The following is a 21751-nucleotide window of genomic DNA, read 5'->3' as shown; positions in this document are numbered from 1 at the left end:
GTGTTGAAGAAGTTTCTCTGCCTTAAGGAGTCTCAAAGCAGCTTAAAAACATATTACCTTCCTCTCCCTACAATAGGGACCCTGTGAATTAGGTGGGTCTGAGGGACTTCTGAGGAAACAGTGACAGGGCCACGGTCACCTAGCAGGCTTCATGGGGAAGAGTGGAGAATCAACCCAGTCACTGCCAGTCACTGGCAGTCTTCAAGCAAAGGTTGGATACACACTTTTCTTGGATGCTTTAGGATGCTTAGGGCTGATCCTGCGTTGAGCAGGGGGTTGGACTAGATGGCCTGTATGGCCCCTTCCAACTCTATGATTCTATGATTCCATGATTCAGTTCTCCAGAATAGAGTCTGTGGCTCCTAACCACTACACCACACTGGTTGTCTGCCATGGGAGGTCTCCACATCTCTTTACTTGATGATTTGATAGCTAAAATCCTAGCTTTCCCATGCTGGAGCCTGACAGCAGGATATACCCTGCAATCTCAAAACTTCAGTAAATGGCACAGGAATCATGACTGGGGGGAGCTGTCTCGAGAGTTCATACTCACTGGTGTGAGCCAATTGGTATCGGTGACAGTCACAATTTCAGATAGCATTTGTGGGTTCAATGAAAATGCCAGCTGTGGTGGATTGTGTTTTCCTAGCAGCCTGGCATTGCGGCCTGAGCGATAAGAAAATATAATTCCCTCGTTAACATTTCCAATACTATGAAGTCTGAATTCTGTGAAACAACCAAGTAACAACTGTTCTTTAAAAAGAACTTTGAAACAGAAACCTTCTGAGGTACGTATAGCCCCCATATTTCTTTGGTGTTGCTTCTTCTTACAATTATAATCTAGCTTTCATCTCAACAGTTACATGAAATAAGTCTCAAAAGCCAAGAGAGACATAATAATATGCCTAATAGTAAGCCACAATAACACTCTCAGGCATTGTCTATTGAAACCAAAAACAATAAATGTTTCCTGCCTTTCTCCGGTTTGGGGTTGTGGTTGTTGCTTTTTTTAGTTTTGGGTATGTTTACATTTAGTGCCAGAGGTCCTCAAGCGTTCTGCATAAGGTTCATTAGTCCGGGTTCTCCTTCTTTTACTGACTACTTATAGAGGATTTTGCTTGAAGTCGCGAAGAAATAATTTATTATTAAAAGGGCACACGTAGGGACAAGGAACAGCTGGGGGGGGGGCAGGGAAAGAACAGCCATTTGAATCCAGACCTTGAAAAGTACCTTCATGTAAGCATTAAGTAAAATGAAATTCAAGACTTCCATTCAAGGCCAACGGATTGCATTGCCAGATTGCTGGAATTCTCTCCAGCAACTCATACAGGTTTCTGTCTTTTTCACAGGTGTATTTATTTATGTTGCTGTGGGAGCTGAGTTCGAGGGAGGAGGTCGTGGCTTAGTAGTAGAGCATCTCCGTGGCATGCAGGAAGTTCTTGGTTTGATCTCCAGCATCTCCTGATAAAAGGGTCAGGTGATGTGAAAGATCTCAGCCTGAGAGCCCAGAGAGCTGCTACTCTGAGTAGGGAGTACTGCTCCAAAGGGGCTGATTCAGTATCTGGCAGCTTCATGTGCTCATGGATATCCGAGCATTGTGATATGGAAGAGATGGTACTGTAAGGCAGGGGTAGTCAACCTGTGGTCCTCAGGGGTAGTCAACCACAGGTTGACTAAGGGAGAAATTCCAGTGTTGCATCAGTAAAACTGATATTGACAACTGAGTTAGGGTATGTTTGTATGCACATCAGCTATTGTCTTGATAGCTCTGTGGAGTTTTGTGTTCTCTCCCTTCCCCCCTTTCCACTCCATAGATTAGCAGTTCACAAAATGGCATCTGGGGGTGTCATGTACATCCAGCTTGCCTCTGGAAGCATAGGGGTGAGGTCCACACAGTCCTGAATGGCATAGGGAAAATAATTAGAGTCCACGACAATCTGATTAGGAAAACCTTCTTACATCTCTGGGTTTGGACAGCTCTTCCTGCAAATTCTGTGCTCTCTTTCAAAACTGAAACCGAAACAGCATATCTCCCCTAAGGCAAAGACTTGATCTAAGCTGTCCTATACCTCCTAAGAGCAGGAAGTTCTTCAGAAGAGTTCCCTTTGGCCTCTGCAGGAGGTGCCCGTTTTTGCTTGGAATGTCCCAACATGTTGTGGATCCTCCCAATATTTTTTGATTGGCCCCTGTGGCAGCCATGTTGTGACAGCACCCTCGATTCTTTCCCAGACTAGGCTCTTTAAGGTTGGGGACCTCTGCTGGACGTGATGTATATCTCTGTCTCTGGAAATGGCAGGAAGCTCCCTGATAGCAGGATCTGTGTACTAACTACTTCTATACCATTTGTTGCTTGAAACCTGTTGTGCTGTTAGACTGAAATTCTTCACCACATTTCCCACACTGTGATGCAACCTCAGGCCACAAGTTGACAGTCCCTTCACACATTACCACATTCCTACATGGAAAGACCAGCCGACGTGTGATTGCGTGACCCCAACACGTCAATCATTACGTGAGATGCTTCTGTGTAAGTGTATACACAGCGTAGGCACACTGGGGAGCTGTGGTCAGTTCTGGATTTCCAGCACTTGTACAGAGATGACAGGCTACGTGGCAGGATTTGTGTACCACAACGGCCAGGCTGTTATTTCTGAACTGTGTTTCAGCAAATCCCTACAAACCCAGAGTGGGTCAATATTTCATTTTTGGCAGGCTCTAATTCAAGCCACAGCGGCCTGTCAACACAGACTCCCAGTCAATTGAAATTGCCGAGGGAGAGGGAGAGTGGTAAGTAATGCTTGCCCTGTACTGGAATGCCGACAGTAATATATTTCGTAATTTGACGCTTCATAAAGGCAATCTTCTCGTTCTGGGCGTGACAACGCGGGCTGTCTAATTTATCTGTCTGTGTGTGCCCACCGCCCGCCACAGACTCTGTGTGAAATGCATGACTTGGTGGAGTGAGGCGTGAAGCATAAAAATAACTGCAAATGGAGGGGGCAGTGTTGTTAAGTGGAAAGGTGCTCTCTTGCAGGAGTTAGAGGAACTCGTGCGTTTGAATGCTAGGGAGGGAGGGAGAAGGGAGGAGGCTCCGGAGCACAGATAAATGTACCCTCGGAAGCTCCTTTAGAATGAATTTGTCACCCTCTCTCGGGATGGAAAACCCTGGAGTAGTTAATCGACGCCGTCAGCACTTCCTTTCCCCTCCCTCACCGGCGATGTTTGACACAGCAGCAAAAACGGTGGAGCGTCAGGAGTGTATAGAGTCCCCCCCCCCTCATTGGTCAGGCCCTTCCCTGAAACCAACAAGAATGCATTTTTTTTAAATGTAGAATTTCATTTCAGGCAGAGCTCAGCCTTGGAAGCAGATTTGAATGGTCACAGGCAGGCCTGCAATGCGTGAAACGACAAAGAGAAAGCAAAGTGTTTCTGGGCTTGTGTATACCTCTGCCCATTGTTCATCCCAGACGATGCGTGCATATCTGGCTGGGATTAGGGAGCAGGGATGTCTGGTGCCAAGGAATCACTGAAATCCCAGCACCCCTCATTGGAAAGCATGCACTGATATTATCATCCCATACAGGTTCAGACTGGAAAAGAGGAGGGCCAGAGGTGCAAAGGAGAGTCTCCAGCTCTGGGTTGGAAGACACCTGTGGATTTTGAGGGTGGAGTCCAGGGAGGGTGGGGTTTGGGGAGAAGCGGGACCTCATCAGGGTTTAATGTTGTAGGGCAGTGGTCCCCAACCTTTTTATCAACGCTTGACAATTTTACTGAGGCCCGGGGGGGGGGGGCTAGTATTTTGCCGAGGGACGTCGCCGCCACCTGAGCCCCTGCTCCACTTGCTTTCCCGCCGGCGCCCCTGACTTTCTGCCGCCTGCTGGGGGGCACTGCCAGAAGCAGCTATGCAGTGACACACCGCGGGGGAGCCCCAGCCATGGCGGCCGCTGGAGAGCATCAAAGGTGAGCCACTGGCAGAGTGGCAGGGCAGCCCCCGAGGCAGCAGCTGGGGAGGAGGACGAGGAGGAGCCACGGCCCAGTACCGACTGATTCACAGACCGGTCCCTGGACCAGGGGTTGGGGACCACTGCTGTAGGGCCCACATTCCAAGGTAGCCATTTTCTCCTGGGGAACTAATCTTGGTCATCTGGACAGCAATTGTAATAGTGGAAGGTCTCTGATGCCACCTGGAGGTTGGCAAGTCTAGTGCAAAGTAATGGGGCTGTGAGGATTCTGTTCTGAAAAGCGTCTCTCTTGAGCCGAGTGTTCCAACGAGTCCTTTCAGATTGTAGAAAGTCAGGCTATATCTCTAAAGCAGGGGTAGTCAAACTGCGGCCCTCCAGATGTCCATGGACTACAATTCCCAGGAGCCCCCTGCCAGCGAATGCTGGCAGGGGGCTCCTGGGAATTGTAGTCCATGGACATCTGGAGGGCCGCAGTTTGACTACCCCTGCTCGAAAGGGTTTGGTTGTTGTTTTTTTATGTGCAACACCTTCCCCTGCAGGAACATAATATTCCATTTAGGGCTACTGCACGCTTTAAACATCAGACATGTTTTCTGTCTGTATGCCAGTTTTATATAGTTAACTTCTGGAGAGGGTTCGTGTGCGTGTGTGCACATCTTCAATGTACATGCAAGTTCACAGAATTTAAACAAGGCGTGTGTTAGATCCGTGGGTCTACTCGGCAAATGAACAGCTCTTTAGAGAGCCAGTTTGGTGTAGTGGTTAGGAGTGCAGACTTCTAATCTGGCATGCCGGGTTCGATTCTGCGCTCCCCCACATGCAACCAGCTGGGTGACCTTGGGCTCGCCACGGCATTGATAAAACTGTTCTGACCAAGCAGTGATATCAGGGCTCTCTCAGCCTCACCCACCCCACAGGGTGTCTGTTGTGGGGAGAGGAATGGGAAGGCGACTGTAAGCCGCTTTGAGCCTCCTTCGGGTAGGGAAAAGCGGCATATAAGAACCAACTCTTCTTCTTCTTCTTCTTTATTGGCGATCTCAGCAGTGAATACATGTTGTAGCAGGTGACAACAAGTCCAACCCCCCCTCCAAAACCCCAACATATATACATGTGGCAGACAAAAGAACCTCCCACCGGTGCTCACAATTGGCTAGATCGAACGCGATTGATTCAAACTGATATGATCCTTGCTGCACATTCGTTGGTTCCACGTCTGCCTGGATCCTGCCTCAGACCTCAAGTTTGGTCCTCAGACCAGCACTGTATCTCTCGAAAATAAGCAGAACTGCCTGGACTGGTGCCAGACTCTTAAGCTTCCTCTTTTCTCCTTCAGCAAGAGCTTTTCAGCACTGAGTTTGTACCTCCTTAGGGCACCAAGCTGCTTCAGGCATAGGAGATGGGACCCACACAGCGGGCGTAACCTGTGTCATGCTGTGTGGATTTCTCAGGTGTTTCCAGAACCCTGAGAGAGTATCAGTGCTGGCCTCATTCTGGGGTTACTTCTGGCGTAGCGGTTAAGAGCAGTGGCAAACTGGCTTGCTGCACAAAATAGGCTGGTGCCTTTAGAGTTCTAGTGTGCAGTTTCTAATTCATAGTACCATGCAGAAACTACTGCGTGGTCAGGGCCTCGCCAGATGATCAGTTTGAGCACAGCGTATGCATTAAAAATGCACAGATGTTATCCATCTGGTGGATGGCTCCCAAGCCTCCTTTTTCTCAAGGTAGCATTTATGTTGTGGGAATATCACATTTGGCCCGCATTTAAACTTGTAATCTTTTATCAGTGGGAAAATGCAAGTCTTGCCCTTGAGAGCAGCTCAGACAACCATAGAGTGACAGTCATGGATACCCAATGGATAGTATCTGTGATGCCACCTTGGTTGACTAATGGAATTCTCTTGTAGCCTGTGCTCTTGCTTCCTTGTAAAGTCTGCAACATTTTATTCCTTATTGCTAGCAGCCGGACATCATTACATCATTAAAACATGGATCCACCAACATATCCCTCTAAAAACATGTTGTTATAAAAATACACCCACAGGGCTATATTTCCTCTCACAGCAGTATATCACAATTACATAAACTCCTTTCTCTTTCATGCTCAGAGGGTTGTACACTCTCCTATTGTACTAGGGCTGTATCAGGCCCAGTGTGCATTCTGAACTGAGAACATGACCTAGGGTTTTTCTTAGTTTGTTTTTCAACTTTCTGGAGAGGTCCATTACCCATACTCCTTGTTTAGCATTCAATTACAATCTGCATAGATGGAGCTTTCATTTTGTGCATCTAGTGTGCCGGACTGTAAGTGGTTGCACTGAGACATAGAAGGAGAAGGAGAAGGAGAAGGAGAAGGAGACGGAGAAGAAGAAGCAGAAGAAGAAGAAGAAGAAGCAGAAGAAGAAGAAGAAGAAGAAGAGTTGGTTTTTATACCCCCATTTTTCTCTACCTGAAGGAGTCTCAAAGTGGCTTACAATTACCTTCCCTTTTACTCTCCCCACAGTGAGAAGCAGGTGAGGCTGAGAGAGCTCTGACAGGACTGGCTGGTCAGAACAGCACGATCAAGGCTGTGACAAGCCCAAGGTTGTCCAGATGGCTGCATGTGGAAGAGCAGGGAATCAAACCCGGCTCACCAGATTAGAAGCCACCGCTCTTAACCACTACATCAAGCTGGCTCTGTGGAGGTCCTAATATCCTAGGAGGAAAATACAACTAAGTCATGACAAGGCATCAGCCAGGAGTATCCTGTATCAGGTGTGCATCATATTCAAAATGGGGAGTACGTTGCTTAGACCAATTCCACACGAGTGGTAAAGGTGTAATACAGACCGGTATCCCCATACTCATGTCAGCCTGTGGCCAGTATTATATTATTATTATTATTATGTTGTTGTTAGATGCGAAGTCATGTCCGACCCATCGCGACACCATGGACAATGATCCTCCAGGCTTTCCTGTCCTCTACCATTCCCCGGAGTCCATTTAAGTTTGCATCTACTGCTTCAGTGACTCCATCCAGCCACCTCATTCTCTGTCGTCCCCTTCTTTTGCCCTCAATCGCTCCCAGCATTAGGCTGTTCTCCAGGGAGTCCTTCATTCTCATGAGATGGCCAAAGTATTTGAGTTTCATCTTCAGGATCTGCCCTTCTAAAGAGCAGTCAGGGCTGATCTCCTCTAGGACTGACCGGTTTGTTCGCCTTGCAGTCCAAGGGACTCGCAAGAGTCTTCTCCAGCACAAGAGTTCAAAAGCCTCAATTCTTTGAAACTCGGCCTTCCTTATGGTCCAACTTTCACAGCCATACATTGCAACTGGGAAAACCATAGCCTTGACTAGACGCACTTTTGTTGGCAGGGTGATGTCTCTGCTTTTTAGGATGCTGTCTAGATTTGCCATAGCTTTCCTCCCCAGGAGCAAGCATCCTAACATCCTATATTATTATATATAAGGTTTACATTCTCAATACTTATAAAATTGATAAAAATATTGAAGACTCAGAGGACTTGTCACTGATGAAATAATCTCACTGAAAACGGATATTACCTGGATTCCGTTTTGACAGAAGTCCTACAGAATAAACAGATAAGGAAAACTACAAAAAAGGACACTTTTCTTTCTTTTATGAATATATTTATTGTATTGCCATTGGATGTGTCCGTTTCTCTCTGTTTGAAAACCAATAACAAACAGAACTATGTAAAACAAATTTTGAGTCCAGTGGCAAATTTAAAACCAACCATGTTTTATACTGGGTATAAGCTTTCGTGTGCATGCCCACTTCTTTAGATATTTCGGCATCTGTGTGCATGCAACATGAGAGCTTATGCCCAGGATAAAATGTTGTTGGTCTCAAAGGTAGGTAAAGGTATCCTCTGTGCAAGCACCGAGTCATGTCTGACACGCCCTCTAGCGTTTTCATGGCAGAGTCAATACGGGGTGGTTTGCCAGTGCCTTCCCCAGTCATTACCGTTTACCCCCCAGCAAGCTGGGTACTCATTTTACCGACCTCGGAAGGATGGAAGGCTGAGTCGACCTTGAGACGGCTGCTGGGATCGAACTCCCAGCCTCATGGGCAAAGCTTTCAGACTGTATTTCTGCTGCCTTACCACTCTGCGCCACAAGAAGATCTTGGTCTCAACTGGATTAAAACTTTGTTTGGCTGCTTCAGACCCACACAGCTACCTACCCACTTAGAACCATATACGTTCCACTATTCTGAGCTCCTTGGAGGAAAGGTAGGATACAAATGCATTAAATAAACATTTGCCTGCTGTTAATATTGAAGGTTTACATCATGTGCTGCCTGACACTGGAGCCACTACCACCAGCAGTGGCCTGTTTTGTGCTTTCCATTTACAAGTTTATATTAGGCCCTTTGTTATGAGTTGATATTAGGCCTCATGACAAAAAGCCAGCCATGCAGAGGAATACTGGGTTTGAGTCTTGCAATACTCATACGATGTCGCAGATAACTCAGCAAATTCTCTTCCAGAGGAGACATATGAAAAGACCAAAGAGCTGGTGGTGGCTTCAAAGCGATGAAGATCTTAGGCATTTCAATGAGTATTTTATGACTGTTCCTAGCTACCTTTCATCTCCCTTTGCCTCTGCAGGGGTTAGTGCTCTTGATTAATGATACCCATTAGAGAGAACAGAGGTGATTCAGGGTCATTTTGAGGTTTTGAGATGCTCCAGACAAATGAAATTATGGAACCCACTGCCTTTCCCTTCTCCATTCCTCACCTATTTATCCCCCCCTCCGATTCTTTGAAACATATATATAGTGACAATATCAACAAGCGTCACAAACCACATATGGAAGTAAGTAACACTGAAGCAACAGCGAGTAACAGGTTCCTATTACTGCATCATAAGTCAGTAATGATTGAAAATACATGCTAAGTACGATTATACAAGAGAAATGACCGAGAGCAAAATGGAACACAATCTCCAAGAAAGCAAAGACATGCAAAGCCTGAAAGACATGGGCTCAAATTCACTTTGGAGGGACAAAAGTCACTGCCAGTCTGGCCCAGGGCTGTTTGGAGGATAGGAGAAAGGGGGATCTTCCTATTCATGCCTGCCGTTCTGAGCTTTGTAGATAGAATCATAGAATCGCAGAGATGCAAGGGACCTCATGGGTCATCTAGTCCAGCTCCCCTGCACAATTCAGGACACTCACAACCCTATTGCTCATCTACTGTAACCTGCCACCCCCTTGAACCTTCACAGAATCAGCCTCTCCGTCAGATGGCTATCCAACCTCTGTTTAAAAATGCCCAAGGATGGAGAACCCACCACCTCCCGAGGAAGCCTGTTCCACTGAGAAACCACTCTAACTGTCAGGAACTTCTTCCGGATGTTTAGATGGAATTTCTTTTGAATTAATTTCATCCCACTGGTTCTGGTCCGATATAAATGTGCAAAGACGACAGCAGTTTGTGTAAAGCTTGTGTTAATATGCTGCTCATTATAAGTCCTTTCTTCATTAGCAAATGCAGAGAAGTAGAGTTGCCAGCTTTGATAAATACCTGTAGAGTTTGGGGTGTAACTGGGGGGGGATGGGGTTTGGGGAGGGAGCTCAGTAGTGCCCAATGCCATACCTTCTGCCCTCCAAAGCAGCCATTTTCACCAGGAGGACTGATCTCTGCTGCCTGGAGACCAGTTGTAATTCTGGGAGATCCCCAGGTCCCACCTGGCAAAACTATAAAGAAGTGACATTGCCAAATAAGTGAGCCTACCTGTACTGTACAGCAGGGGTAGTCAGCCTGTGGTCCTCCAGATGTTCATGGACTACAATTCCCATGAGTTGTTTGCTGGCAGGGGCTCATGGGAATTGTAGTCCATGAGCATCTGGAGGACCACAGGTTGACTACCCCTGCTTTACAGTATCACCTACCTGTACTGAGGCAAACAAAAAGGCAGTCCAGAAGGGCTTCATGCTCCGAGGCCCCATTCTTTTGCCACTTCCTAGTAGCTTTCTGTCTCCTTCCGCCTTATGGCCGGTAATCTAAAACTGAAAGACTTTAGGAAACAATTCTAAGTAAGTCTTCTCAGAATGAAGCCAGTTAATTCAGTCCGGCATACCTCCATGAAAGTTTTTTTTAAATTTATATATACTTTAGATTTTGACCCTGCCCATCCCACCATGGTGGGGTGGCTTATAAAGGATTCAAAACCATATTAAAAACACAAATACAAAAAATATAATAAAAACGTTAGCACCCAATTCCCAGCTAACCTATCCAGTTGTCTAAAAGAGGTGAAACATCTGAGATCACTAGTATGGAGCCAGGGCAAGGACCCACGTCCACTGAATGTCCAATGGAAGAGGATGGTTTTGCAGGCCCTGTGGAATTGCATAGAGACTGCAGGCCCCAAACTTCCGTCAGGAGTGCATTCCAGAGATGGGGGCCAAGACTGAAAAATGCCCTGGCCCTTGTGTAGATGATAATTGTGCCTGTTTTGAACCAGAAAACTCCAGCAGGTTGGACCCCTGAGAGTGTACAGTTTTAGGATTGCACACGAAGACTTGACAAAAACTCAAGAGATTATGTGCATATAGTTTATCCTATGATGCTACCCCATCAGCTCCCTTTAAACTCTGTCATGTTTTGATAGTGGGAAAGGTTTCCTAAAATTCTTGCACTATACTGAAACAAAAGGAAAATAACGTATGGTAAAATCTGGATTTCTTGGCTGTCCATTCCATGAGGAGTGATCACTTCAACAACAGCAGGCCTGATCTCTCTCTCTGGTCTGTAGTTTAGGGCAGGGGTCCCCAATCCCCAGTCCGCGGCCCGGCACTGGGCTGCAAAGGCCATCCTACCGGGCCGCCAGCGGCCATGCCTGCCTCCCCCCCCAGCAGCGAGAGGGGGGGAAAGAGGCCGGCACGGCAGCTGGCATGGCAGCTGGCGCGCCAGCAACACTAACGCGCACGTACAGAACTGCCGCACGTGCACGTTTGAGCCCCCTGGTGGCCAAAACGTGCATTCGCGGCAGTTCCGCACGTGCACGTTTTTGAGCAACTGCGGCAGCCGGGCCGCTGGCTCTCCCCCACCCCCGGAGGCGGTCCCCGACCAGATGAAGGTTGGGGACCGCTGGTTTAGGGTTTCCAGACTCCAGGTGGTAGCTGGAGTCTCCTGGAATTTTAACTGGTATGCATGTTTTCTTGGAGAAAATAATTGCTTTAGATGGTGGATGCTCCCTAAATCCTGCTGTCCCTAGGCTCTTCCACCAAAATCTGGACAGTTTGAGAATGGAGCCTTGGGAGGGTGGGATTTCAGGAGAGGAAGGATATCAGCAGGTTAAAATCCATAAAGTTTATCCTACAAAGCAGTCACCTTCTCCAGGAGACCTGAATCAACTGGAATATCAGATCTCCTGGTGCCACCTAGGTGGAAACCAGGCCTCAGGTATCTTTGATCAATTATCCCTGACAGGGAGCCAGTTGATAATGTCCTGGCAACTCACCATTCCCCCCCCACACACACACACCTGGCCTCTTTCACTGGTGATTTTAGAATTCTATAGACATGTGAATCTCCCCACCTCTTGGGTCTACATGTTGCATACAGTTTGCATCTTGTCTCTTTGAAGTGAGGCTTGTGCCTGGAGGAGGGGTTAAGTGGGTTTCTGTCATTTTGCTTTTCTGCTCCTGACCTTGAAACAGCTGCCCCTGCAGTTCCCTAATCAGCATCTTGCCTGCTGTGGTGCAGGAGTGGGTTTTCTATGCGGATACAGTGCAGCATGGAGCTATAAGGCTTAAGGCCAGCGTTGTGTAAAGTTTCGCACTCTCCAACGTCTTCGGCAGCCACAAAAAGCCAGCAGCAGCCCAGGGTGGAGGGCTGATAAGTCTTGGCAAGAATTGGTTTTGCATAATTATCCTCTCTTTGGTCTGCATAGATAATTTTTGACATAGTTGCACTTCTGAACTCTGCCTGCTGGCAGTATTGGATGACTTGACCGGATAATCAAAATTAGGAATTAATGGAAATCTCAAGTAGCCCAGCCAGTAAGTCTGTAAAGAACTAATGCAAGGGAATGCCCGGAGGGGAATCTGTCAATCGAGTTACAAATGCTGCCCTTAGAATTGCAGATAAAATGTTCCCATACTGCTTTATCATTTGGCAACCAGTTACCAAAAGCAGATAGGAGATTAAACCACAGAGACTATAAGTAACTGTTTATTAACATGCTTTCTTTGTTTAAGGCCTGCACGGAAAGACAAATGCTTAAAAGAAAGATAGAGGCAATAAATTCCTCTCTTGCATTGCATTCAAGATGTGCATAACAGTCAGTTACCTTTGCCTTGTGTGGGAGAGAGACTATTGATAGAAAGTCCAAGATACCTTATATACTGAACTCCCAACCATCTCACATACACACAGCCCCTCTTCACCTCAGCTGTTCGGCTTTTGACCTTTGTCCAACATTTAAAATAGTGCTGGGTACAGCATTTTGGCTTATGTGTTGCAACCGATTGCAAATCTGAGCATGTGCAGAAATGCTTAGAGTGAGCTGAAGAGCTTGTGGGAGGAAGGCAGCGATAACTGCTGCAGGTGGCGGTGAGAGCAACAAGGAAGGCCTGTAGGGGTCTTGACTCTCAGGGGGCTCAAGCTGTGCATTTTAAGAGCTGTCCAAAATATTCTCAGTTGAATGCCCCAATTGGACACAATCCACCTGGAGCTGAAATAGAGGAACAGAACAAAGGGGCTGCTCCTGCTGCATACCAACCAATCAGAGACCTCAGCACAACCTTAGTGCTGGAAGCGTGGCTCCGATGCGTGGGGAGGGGAAAGCAGGAGTGCTGTGGGCTTGCATTTCTCTGATGAAGCGGGGAAAATTCTTGGATATGCCAGGGAATAAGTGGTTTGACTCTAGTCAATGCTCAGCTGTGCAGATGAGGAGGAAAAATCTAACTGGCAATCAGAATCAAGTGCAGATAGTTTTTGTGTAACTGAGCCCAAAAAGCTTTAAAGGCCTGGTGCAGATGAGCCCCAGGACTCCTACTACACCAAAAGACCTCCCTACGTCCTTCTCTGTTGCCCATTGATGGCTGGTAGAGTAAGAATGTTTTAAAAAGTGGCATCATGCCAAGGGCATAACATAACTTCCAGCAACTATCTGGAACCTGAACACTTTAATAACCTAACCATATGGTGAATCCATCTTTAGATACAATTTTTAGAGCACTGGAAGCAGTTGTAGAGATTAAATCCAATGGCATGTACTGAATCATCTGTGGTAGGACATTCCTGCTCCTCACTCCTGTTGCAGCCTGTTAAGACCCTCACCCAAAAAATAGCATATGGTCTGCAATGGAAGGGGTAAACTGATAGAAATAACTATTTCTTCTGCTGCGAATGGAAATTCCAATTCGTCAAAGGAACCGTGTGGTTAGAAACATGGCACTGAATATTATTTCTCCCATAAAATTGACTTCTGTGGGAAGGCAGAGGAATAATTCAAATGCAACATTGCACTATGGTTTGGCAATACTTGAGAAAGCCTTGGATTCATTTGCCTTCTTGTCAGCAAACCTTCAGATAAACCAGCAAACAATAGTTTGGAGGAAAACGGCAAACTATAATTTGCTTGTTCTAGAGTTAGCAGCCTTCATCTTACCATCCCTGTAATAGTGGTGGGCAGGGATCTTGGAAACAGGTGTTGGCAACATTGTGATGTCACTTTCGGTTCATACCTGAAGAGATGTCACATTGGCGACACTCTAGGAATTCCTGACAACTCTGGTCTGAAAATTCCTAGAGCATTGTCCAATGACAGTCTTCCGTATTTTGTTTCCACTTTTTCATTGAGTAGCAGCAGGAACCCATGGCCAAGGCTGGGACGTGACCATAGCCATAGTGGGCAACTGGACAAGCCTCACTTGTTCAGACAAAAACTGCAAGCTGTGGTTTGCTTATAACTAGAAAATGCAGCAGGCCGTGAGTGGAGGAGAGAGGGAAGGAAGGATTTATGTGAACCCGAAGTTAATCATGCATTTGAACTGAGCCTGAGAGACGGTGTGCAGTTTTGGGAAATCACTGGCTTTCCGGATTGCTGAGTTCTATTTGAATCATCTTTCACGGTTATGCGGAAAGCATTCAGCTCTGTTTCTGCCTCCTGCCCTGAAAACCACACCCCTCCGCATTAGGATGAAGTAATGGGTGTCAATTGCTGCTGTAAACCTAAATATGTTTCCTGTACATTCCACCAACAGAGACTCTCACATGGGTATGTGTGTGCATGACTGAATCTATTGGCCCTGTGCCTGGCCACTGCCCCCCCACCACAGCTGACCTCTAAACTATGATGCATAAGCATGTTGGTCAGTCCATTCCCCTTCTCCACACTGTCTATCTGTGAAAGAATGCTTCTCCACCTCTTACTGAGTACCCCAGAGGGCCTCCGTAAGCATTTTGCTGTTTGCTTCAGCCACCACACTTTTCTCATTAAGAAGATCTTTAAGAGATTTCCCTCCCTTTCCCTTCTTTATCTCTCGTCTCTTTCTCTTGATGCCCTGAGTCTATTTTTTTCCTTCCCTGTCTGTGAATTTCAATACCCGTTTAGGCTAGGTAAGTAACTGGATTCTGATTTGTCTTCTACTAAGATGGAAACTGTTTGGCTCTTAAGTTAATATGGAGATTTGACGGTGTTTGTTTTTTGTAAAGTTGGATTTTTTTGTATCTGTCTGTAAACTCCAGAATCCTTTGAAACCCTCTAGAGAAATGCAGTGTTCCAAGTGATTTTAAGGCTCTGATAGGGACATGATTTATAAGCTATATATGACAGTAGGGATGCTGGCATTCTTGACTATTATAACCTTGGAAGCTGCAATTTGATGTGTGAATACTATGCAAACTTCTGATGTATTTCTAGCAAATATACAGGAAACTTCATTTTTGTTGTTGTCGTGGTTGAAATATTTTGCCCATTCAAAACCTTTCTCAACCATCTGAAGGGCTGTAGCTGATTTTGACGTGGTTTAAAAAAAGAAAAGGAAAATTGCATACGGCTTCGCAGCTGTCGCGAGGATTTCTGCGGAATGATAGACCTCAAACCTTAAACCTTTTGACAGCTGCTTTCTTCATAGGTAATTTTTTTTTGTCTATGTGCTAGCATTTCCCCCGTTAATTAAAATCAGCATAAGGGTCCAAAGGGAAAGTCAAGCTGCAGTAATGCTTGGTGTGCGTTTTATTTCAATGAATAACTTTGGGAGAGAAGCAGCTAATGATACTTGCTTACCATGCTGCCTTTACGACTTTTGGCTTAATAGTCTGCTATAAGGGCATCTTTCCGAAGTTTACCCATTAGATGTAATGATGTTCTTTGGGATAAAACCAAAGCGATGAGCAAGAGACAAACCAGCATGTAATTAACAGGAATGCTTATCCCTTTATTTCGATCGGATGGTTGGTGTTGAGCCATCCTCAGTTTGCACAAAATATGCATGCCTTGACATCCCTCCTTTATTTATTTATTACATTTATATGTATTTATAACATTTACTGGCAAGCGATGTCTTGATATGTGCAACTGGCAGTATAGCCAGAGTGCTGCAGAGAGAGTGGCCATGTGTCTATAGACAGCAGATACATATACACACACAGCTTGGCTGTGAGGCTGAAAAAAAGGGAGTAGAAAGAACTAAAGGAGTTTCTTCTATAATGTAATGATGGCATATAAAAATATGGTTTTTCACCTCCAGTGTACTGGAGTGTAAAATCCTACCACATAAGATGTGCAGGATACTTCTGATGACATGCCAGCCCTCTGATAGGCCCTCAGGGAAGAAGGTCTCCTCTCCCCCAGGCCACTTAGAGGAGCTGGCATGCTGTCAGAAAGCACTGGTGGACCGCTGATTGGCCCTCACTTGGAGGGCCCTCTCCTACTGAGGCTCAATCAGAGGCTCTTCCCTGCTTCTACACTGGGTGAGGAGCACCACCAGCCTCCATTGTGGCTGCCCGCCATTTTGGCCAGCTTTCCCACCTTCACACAGGGCTGGAGCACCACCAACTTCTGTTGCGGCCGTGCACTGTTCTGGCCAGCCGTTGCATGGGGCTAAGAGTGTCGCCAGCCTCCTATGCAGCCACCCACCAGTCTGGCCAGCCTTTGTGTGGGACAAGGACCACTGCCAGCCCCTTCCATGTGTGTCTGCCACCAAAGCTGCTGGGGAGTCTGTTGCCAGCAACAACTGCCGGGGTGGGTGGGGGGCTTGCCACAAGCTCCTGGCCTCCCATGGTGAGTCTGCCAGCCTCCTCCCATGACTCCCAGCCTCCCTCAGTGAGAGCTGGGGGGGGGGGAGCCTGCTGTTGGCTCCCAGCTTGCTTTAAAGGCGGGCTTCGCCCCTAGTATGTATATAAAGTCAGCCAAAACCTTAACACATAAGTAAGATTCTGGCTTCTTTTCTATAGTTAAAAATATTACCAAGGTTTTTTTTTACCCAATCCAGCCATGTGTAGCCCTGGAATGAGTGGTCTTGCTGTCTCTAGATCCCACTAAGTGGAAATTAAATGTAGTTTGATTACGTGAAAATCTAGGTAAAGAAAAGGCACCTATGCTTTTCCCCATAGGACAAATGGCAATTTTGGAGGCTGATGCAAATAAGGAAAGTGTATGTGTGTGTGCACGCACACACACGCACACACACACGTGTCTGTGTTTGTGTGTGAATATTTAAATACTCTTTTCCCCAGTATTCTACTGCATAGAATCATAGAACCATAGAGCTGGAAGAGGCCATGCAGGCCATCTAGTCCAACCCCCTGCTCAACGCAGGATCAGCCCTAAGCATCCTAAAGCATCCAAGAAAAGTGTGTATCCAACCTTTGCTTGAAGACTGCCAGTGAGGGGGAGCTCACCACCTCCTTAGGCATCAAATGATACATCAAACATTGGCACAAAAATGAAATGTCATGTTAGGGGATTGCATCCAGTGATCTAGGCATGCAAGAATCACTGTTCTTTCCCTTGTTTGCTTCTCCTTAGCAGTCCATTCCAATCCAAGGAAGGTTTGTTCCTGTAGGTCATGAGATCCAGGTGAACTAATAGCCACACAGATTGGAGGATTGTGATGAGGAGGGGGTGGGGAGCCCTCTCCTACCTCTTCAGCCTGTGCAACTGCATTGACGGATGAGGCAAGAACAGTGATGTCATCCCCTTCCTCCTCCACACTGCAGCCCTCTGACCCATGGGGCTATGAGTCCACACAGATCCCAGGACCCTGGAGACCAACTCTTTCAGGGTCCAAAAGTATTGCGGGGAAGGGGGAGCACAAGGGAAAGATCCACCACCATCACAACCTACCATTGACATAAAAAGTTTGCATGCATTGTGGTTTGTTCTGCTGTTAAAATCCATGACCTAGCAGAAGCCTAGATTTTAGTGAAAGGTGGAAAGGAGGCAAGAAGCAGGCACATTGGGGCTAATGCACAGATCAGGAGTCACTCCTTGCATCTGGCAGACTAAGCCACATTTTGTTGTAGAATCCACACTTTACTGTATAGTCTGCCAAAGGGTAGATGTATGTGTGTATGAGGGGGGGGGGGATCAGTCAATCCCAGATAGCGAAACTAGGTCTCCCTTTCTGCTGCCCACTGTGGGCCAGTGAGAGAGAAAGTTTTTTTTAATGGTACTGTGTTGTCACCATAGAGTGACCACCACCATATCCTAGACAGTTGCCTCAGTGGCTTGCTGCCCATGTGACATCACTGCTAAGTATTTGCTGGAAGTGATGTCATATATTTGACACAGCATCATTCCCATCCCCAGTTCCTGTTCCCTTCTCTCTCTCTCTCTAGTTGCCAACCCAGGCAGGAATCAGGATGCCCACAGAAGGTCTCATTTCTCATACTTGTTTTTTAATTAGCTAACCTAGAATAAGTAGTTGCTCTGTATTTACCCTCTCCATAGGCATCTGTGGAAAGGACGGGGCTTTCTGCCACTGTGACTGTACTTGAGAGAGTAAAGAGCTGAACAATCCTCAGGAAGAGAGCCAGCTTGGTGTAGTGGTTAGAAGCTCTGACCTCTAATCTGGAGAGCCGGGTTCGATTCCGCGCTCCCCCACATGCAACCAGCTGGGTGACTTTGGGCCACAGCACTGATAAAGCTGTTCTGACCAAGCAGTAATATCAGGGCTCTCTAAGCCTCACCTACCTCACAGGGTGTCTGTTGTGGGGAGAAGAAAGGGAAGGCAATTATAAGCTGCTTTGAGACTCATTCTGGTTGGGAAAGTGGCATATAAGAACCAACTCTTCTTCTTCTTCTTCTTCTTCTTCTTCTTCTTCTTCTTCTTCTTCTTCTTCTTTGTGATGTTGAGAGGGAAAGCAGGGTTGTTGGGAGCTAAAGAGAAGCTACCTTAATCTCCGAAATAAGCCAAAAGTACTCTGCTACAATTACAACAGTTCTGCCTTGTGCGGTGATTAGGGTGTTCCTGAAGTGGCGCTTTTCAAAGTAATCTTTGGCTCTGGTTGGAAGCCTGTCTACAAAACATACATACACAGGTGTGGCTCCCCTTTGAGGAGAAAGGGCAAGAGTCACGGGGACCAAGGAGTTGCAGGCCATACTTTTCCTGCCCACTTCCAGCCCAGATGTGATTGTCCTCAGGGGGTAGGTCAGGGGTGAACTGTACTTCCTGCCAAGAATGGCTGCCTCCTTTCTTACTCCAACTGCAGCTGTTGTTCATTGCTCTGTAATTTTCCTCCTCTGGGCTCCAGCCTCCCATCTTTGTGTCTGTCTTCCACTTCCGCATCTTAGTGACTACGTAAAGTCTCCAAAAGCCATGTTTGAGAAACTGTGGCCTAATGATGGGATTTATCCTCTCATCATAGAATCATAGAATCATAGAGTTGGAAGGGGCCATACAGGCCATCTAGCCCAACCCCTGCTCATACTGAGCACAACTGTTATTGTAATAATATATAGCTTTGTTTAGGAAGGGCATTCTCACAAAGATGCTCAGCCTCAATCAAACCAACAGTAACTTGACCTCATTTACTCCTCATTTACTCCTCTGTCAAGCATGTAGGCAAATGTTTGGATGTGTGTCTCTTCTTGTGCCTGTTTGTCTGCCCGATCCTGTGTGCGTAGTATGGAATACATTGATTAATTGTCCTCTTCTGCAGCTTCCACTGATGTCTTGTTGCAGAAGGTAGTTGAGCCAAAGGGAGGGGGAGTCAGTTCAGTTGGCTGCCTGGGGATATACCAGTTGCTGATTCCAAGGACAGTGCCCTGTCTCCACAGGAGCAACGTTTCATGTGGCCAGAATAAATATGAGAGAAGGAAAGCGGCTCCCCACAACAAGCATCAGGCAATTGACTCCAACTATAATTAACTTGTAAAATGCACTGTCCACAAGCTGCAATATGAGCCACGGTTTTAAAACGGTATTGAGCAAATTCAGGGAGAATAGGTTAATCAACAGCTTCTAGCCATGATAGCTAAACTATCAACTTCAGAAACAATATACCCACGAATAACAGGCACTAGAGACAAATGCTAAATCTGAGCAGATGCCTTTATGATATTTTTTTTTCAAGGTTATCCTGCCCCCTTAACAGAGGCGTACTTGGTTTTATTGACTAGGTGAGATTATTTACCTGTGTGCCATGAAATTTTCAGATGCCCATTTGTACACATTAAGCCTCTAAAGGTACAGGGCATTTATTTTCTCCAGCTGTTGGCACTCCTATCTGCTTGCGAGGGATGTCTAGCTACTGTTGGAATCAGATTGCTCTGTAATAACCATGCTACCCTAAGAACACTTACCTAGGAGTAAGTTCCATTGAGAAGACTCAACATGATTCATCTGCACAGGACTGCTGAGTGTCTTTGCCATGCTCAGCAGAGCTAAACCCTTCTAAGCTCCCTGACGTCAGTGGATTTAGGAAGATGCAACTCTGAGTAGGACTGCACCTTAAGTGAAAGTTTTCTAAAGAACTGATCTAATCTAATTGACCACCAGCAGAGAGTAACCTAAAGAACAACATCTCCTGTGGTTTAGAAGTTTCTTGTCTATCCAGATGCCAGCCTCTAGGTAGGACCTGAGGAGCCACCAGAATCACAGTTTATATCCAGACTACAGAGGTCAGTTCCAGTGGAGAACATGAGATCCTTGTCCACCCCAGGCTCCATCCCAATTCTCCAGGAGTTTCCCAGCCTAGATATGGCAACTCTACCCCCCACCCCTTCCCCTGTTTGCTGTAACATTCATGTATCATTGCTTACATCCATGTTTCATTACAGTTCCAGTTGGGAGACATTGTGTTTTGTTTTGTAAATGGTTGACTCAGTTATATCTCAGACAAGTCAGTCATTCTCTGTAGTGCCCACGGAAGGAGAATGTGTAACTTGAACACACCCCTGTCGAAAAATGAAGGGATTCTTCTAAAAATGAGACTTCTTGCAAGGAGAAGTACATATTGGACTGCCAGATGATTTGCTTTGAAAAACCAGGGCCTTTTGGAGCTGTAGTTTATAAAATATTTTGCAGAAGTGTAAAATAGGAGATCCCCGTCATGTTATATAGGACAAAAGGAGTAAAGGAATGTGGGCTCTCCATTTTTAAATGACCTCCTTTAAGTAAATAACCTCTGGCAGCCCAGCTGCTAATAAACCAAGCAGTTCTGCTGAAAAATACACGGACTGTAGAAATCCCAAATAATAACCCACATGGCCCTGTTGGCTTGATTTTATTTGAGCAAAAAGAATAGGATTATATTTTGCAATCACAAGAGAGTCACTGGCGTCCTTAAGACAAAGAAATGTGCTCTTGTACTCAAAGCAGAAAAAAACAAAAACAAAAATCCTTTGAAAGTGTGAATCATTGACTTGGATTTTTTGCGGTGTGGGGTGGGTTTGGGGGATGATTAAACGCTCTGTCTGCAGGAAATTACCGGGAGGAGATTTCAGCATTTTCCTGAATCAGCCTCAGCTGGCACACAGCTTTTTTGGTGTATTACAAGAAAGGTCTGTTAAGAGGCAATCTGTCTGGGCCTTCCTGACGCTGGACAGGACAGGCCTCGCCTTGGATTGGGCTATGCAAACATTATTTCTCAAGTTTTCCTGCAGCCGCGTTCTTATTCCACCCCCCAGACCTTTTTATCAAGTGAACAAGTTGCTTCCTGAAGTAGCTGCCTAATTTAGCTATATATCTTAAATGAGCTTTTTTTTATGGGCGGATGGGGAGAAAAGGCTCTCATTCTAAGTTCCTTGGAGTTTGAATGTTTTCCTCTCTTTCCTTTCGGAGACAGTGGCCTCCTCCGTGCTCAAGCAAACAAGGGCAGCGTAAAGGGCTCCCTTATTACCCGGCAGACACACTGGGGGTTCTGTGTGGAGTGTTTATGCTCTTTGCATTAGGAGAGCGTCGAGCAGAGGAGGGAATAATGATGGCATTGTTAAAGGGTCTCTTTGCTGCCACTGGATGTATCATTAGCGAGCTGAAAATGAGTACGCGTCTCAATAGAAAATTGGGCAGGGGGAAACAAAAGGCCGAGTGTCTTCCCATGTGACTGAGCAAAATGGCATCCCTCTGGAAGGACTGGATTGGATCCAGTGCAAAATTTCCGCTTGTGGTAGAGATCTTCCGAAAATGGAAATGCAAGGGAAAGTCTGCATCGGCCGCTTGGGCTAAGGCAGACACTGTATCAGCTGCACAAGATTTAGCGCAACCAACATCTGGGCACTACGATGCAGGAAGAAGGAAGCATTAGCTGTTGTGCAAGAGCTGTTGAAGGACCTGCTTGCACATGGCTGGATCTAAGTGAAGGTCTTTTACCACACAGGGCTGGTGCAA

General features: G+C 46.3%; 1 protein-coding gene across 2 annotated transcripts in view; it reads left to right on the top strand.

The window, feature by feature from the left end:
* Window positions 1–21751, top strand: part of PRICKLE2 (prickle planar cell polarity protein 2) — a 319076-nt gene that overhangs the window by 126726 nt on the left and 170599 nt on the right. Inside the window, exon 1 of one of the 2 annotated variants that reach the window (XM_077325064.1) lies at window positions 14387–14534. The exons of the other annotated variant lie outside the window; for it this stretch is intronic. The gene's annotated coding sequence lies outside the window, so the exon portion shown is untranslated. Of the gene's footprint in view, window positions 1–14386; window positions 14535–21751 lie in introns of those variants that run through there. 2 annotated transcript variants of the gene reach the window in all.

This window comes from Paroedura picta, chromosome 3 (genome assembly GCF_049243985.1).
Source record: "Paroedura picta isolate Pp20150507F chromosome 3, Ppicta_v3.0, whole genome shotgun sequence".
Taxonomy (NCBI): domain Eukaryota; kingdom Metazoa; phylum Chordata; class Lepidosauria; order Squamata; family Gekkonidae; genus Paroedura; species Paroedura picta.
Note: the sequence above shows the minus strand (reverse complement) of the source record. Positions and strands in the feature narration are given on the sequence as shown.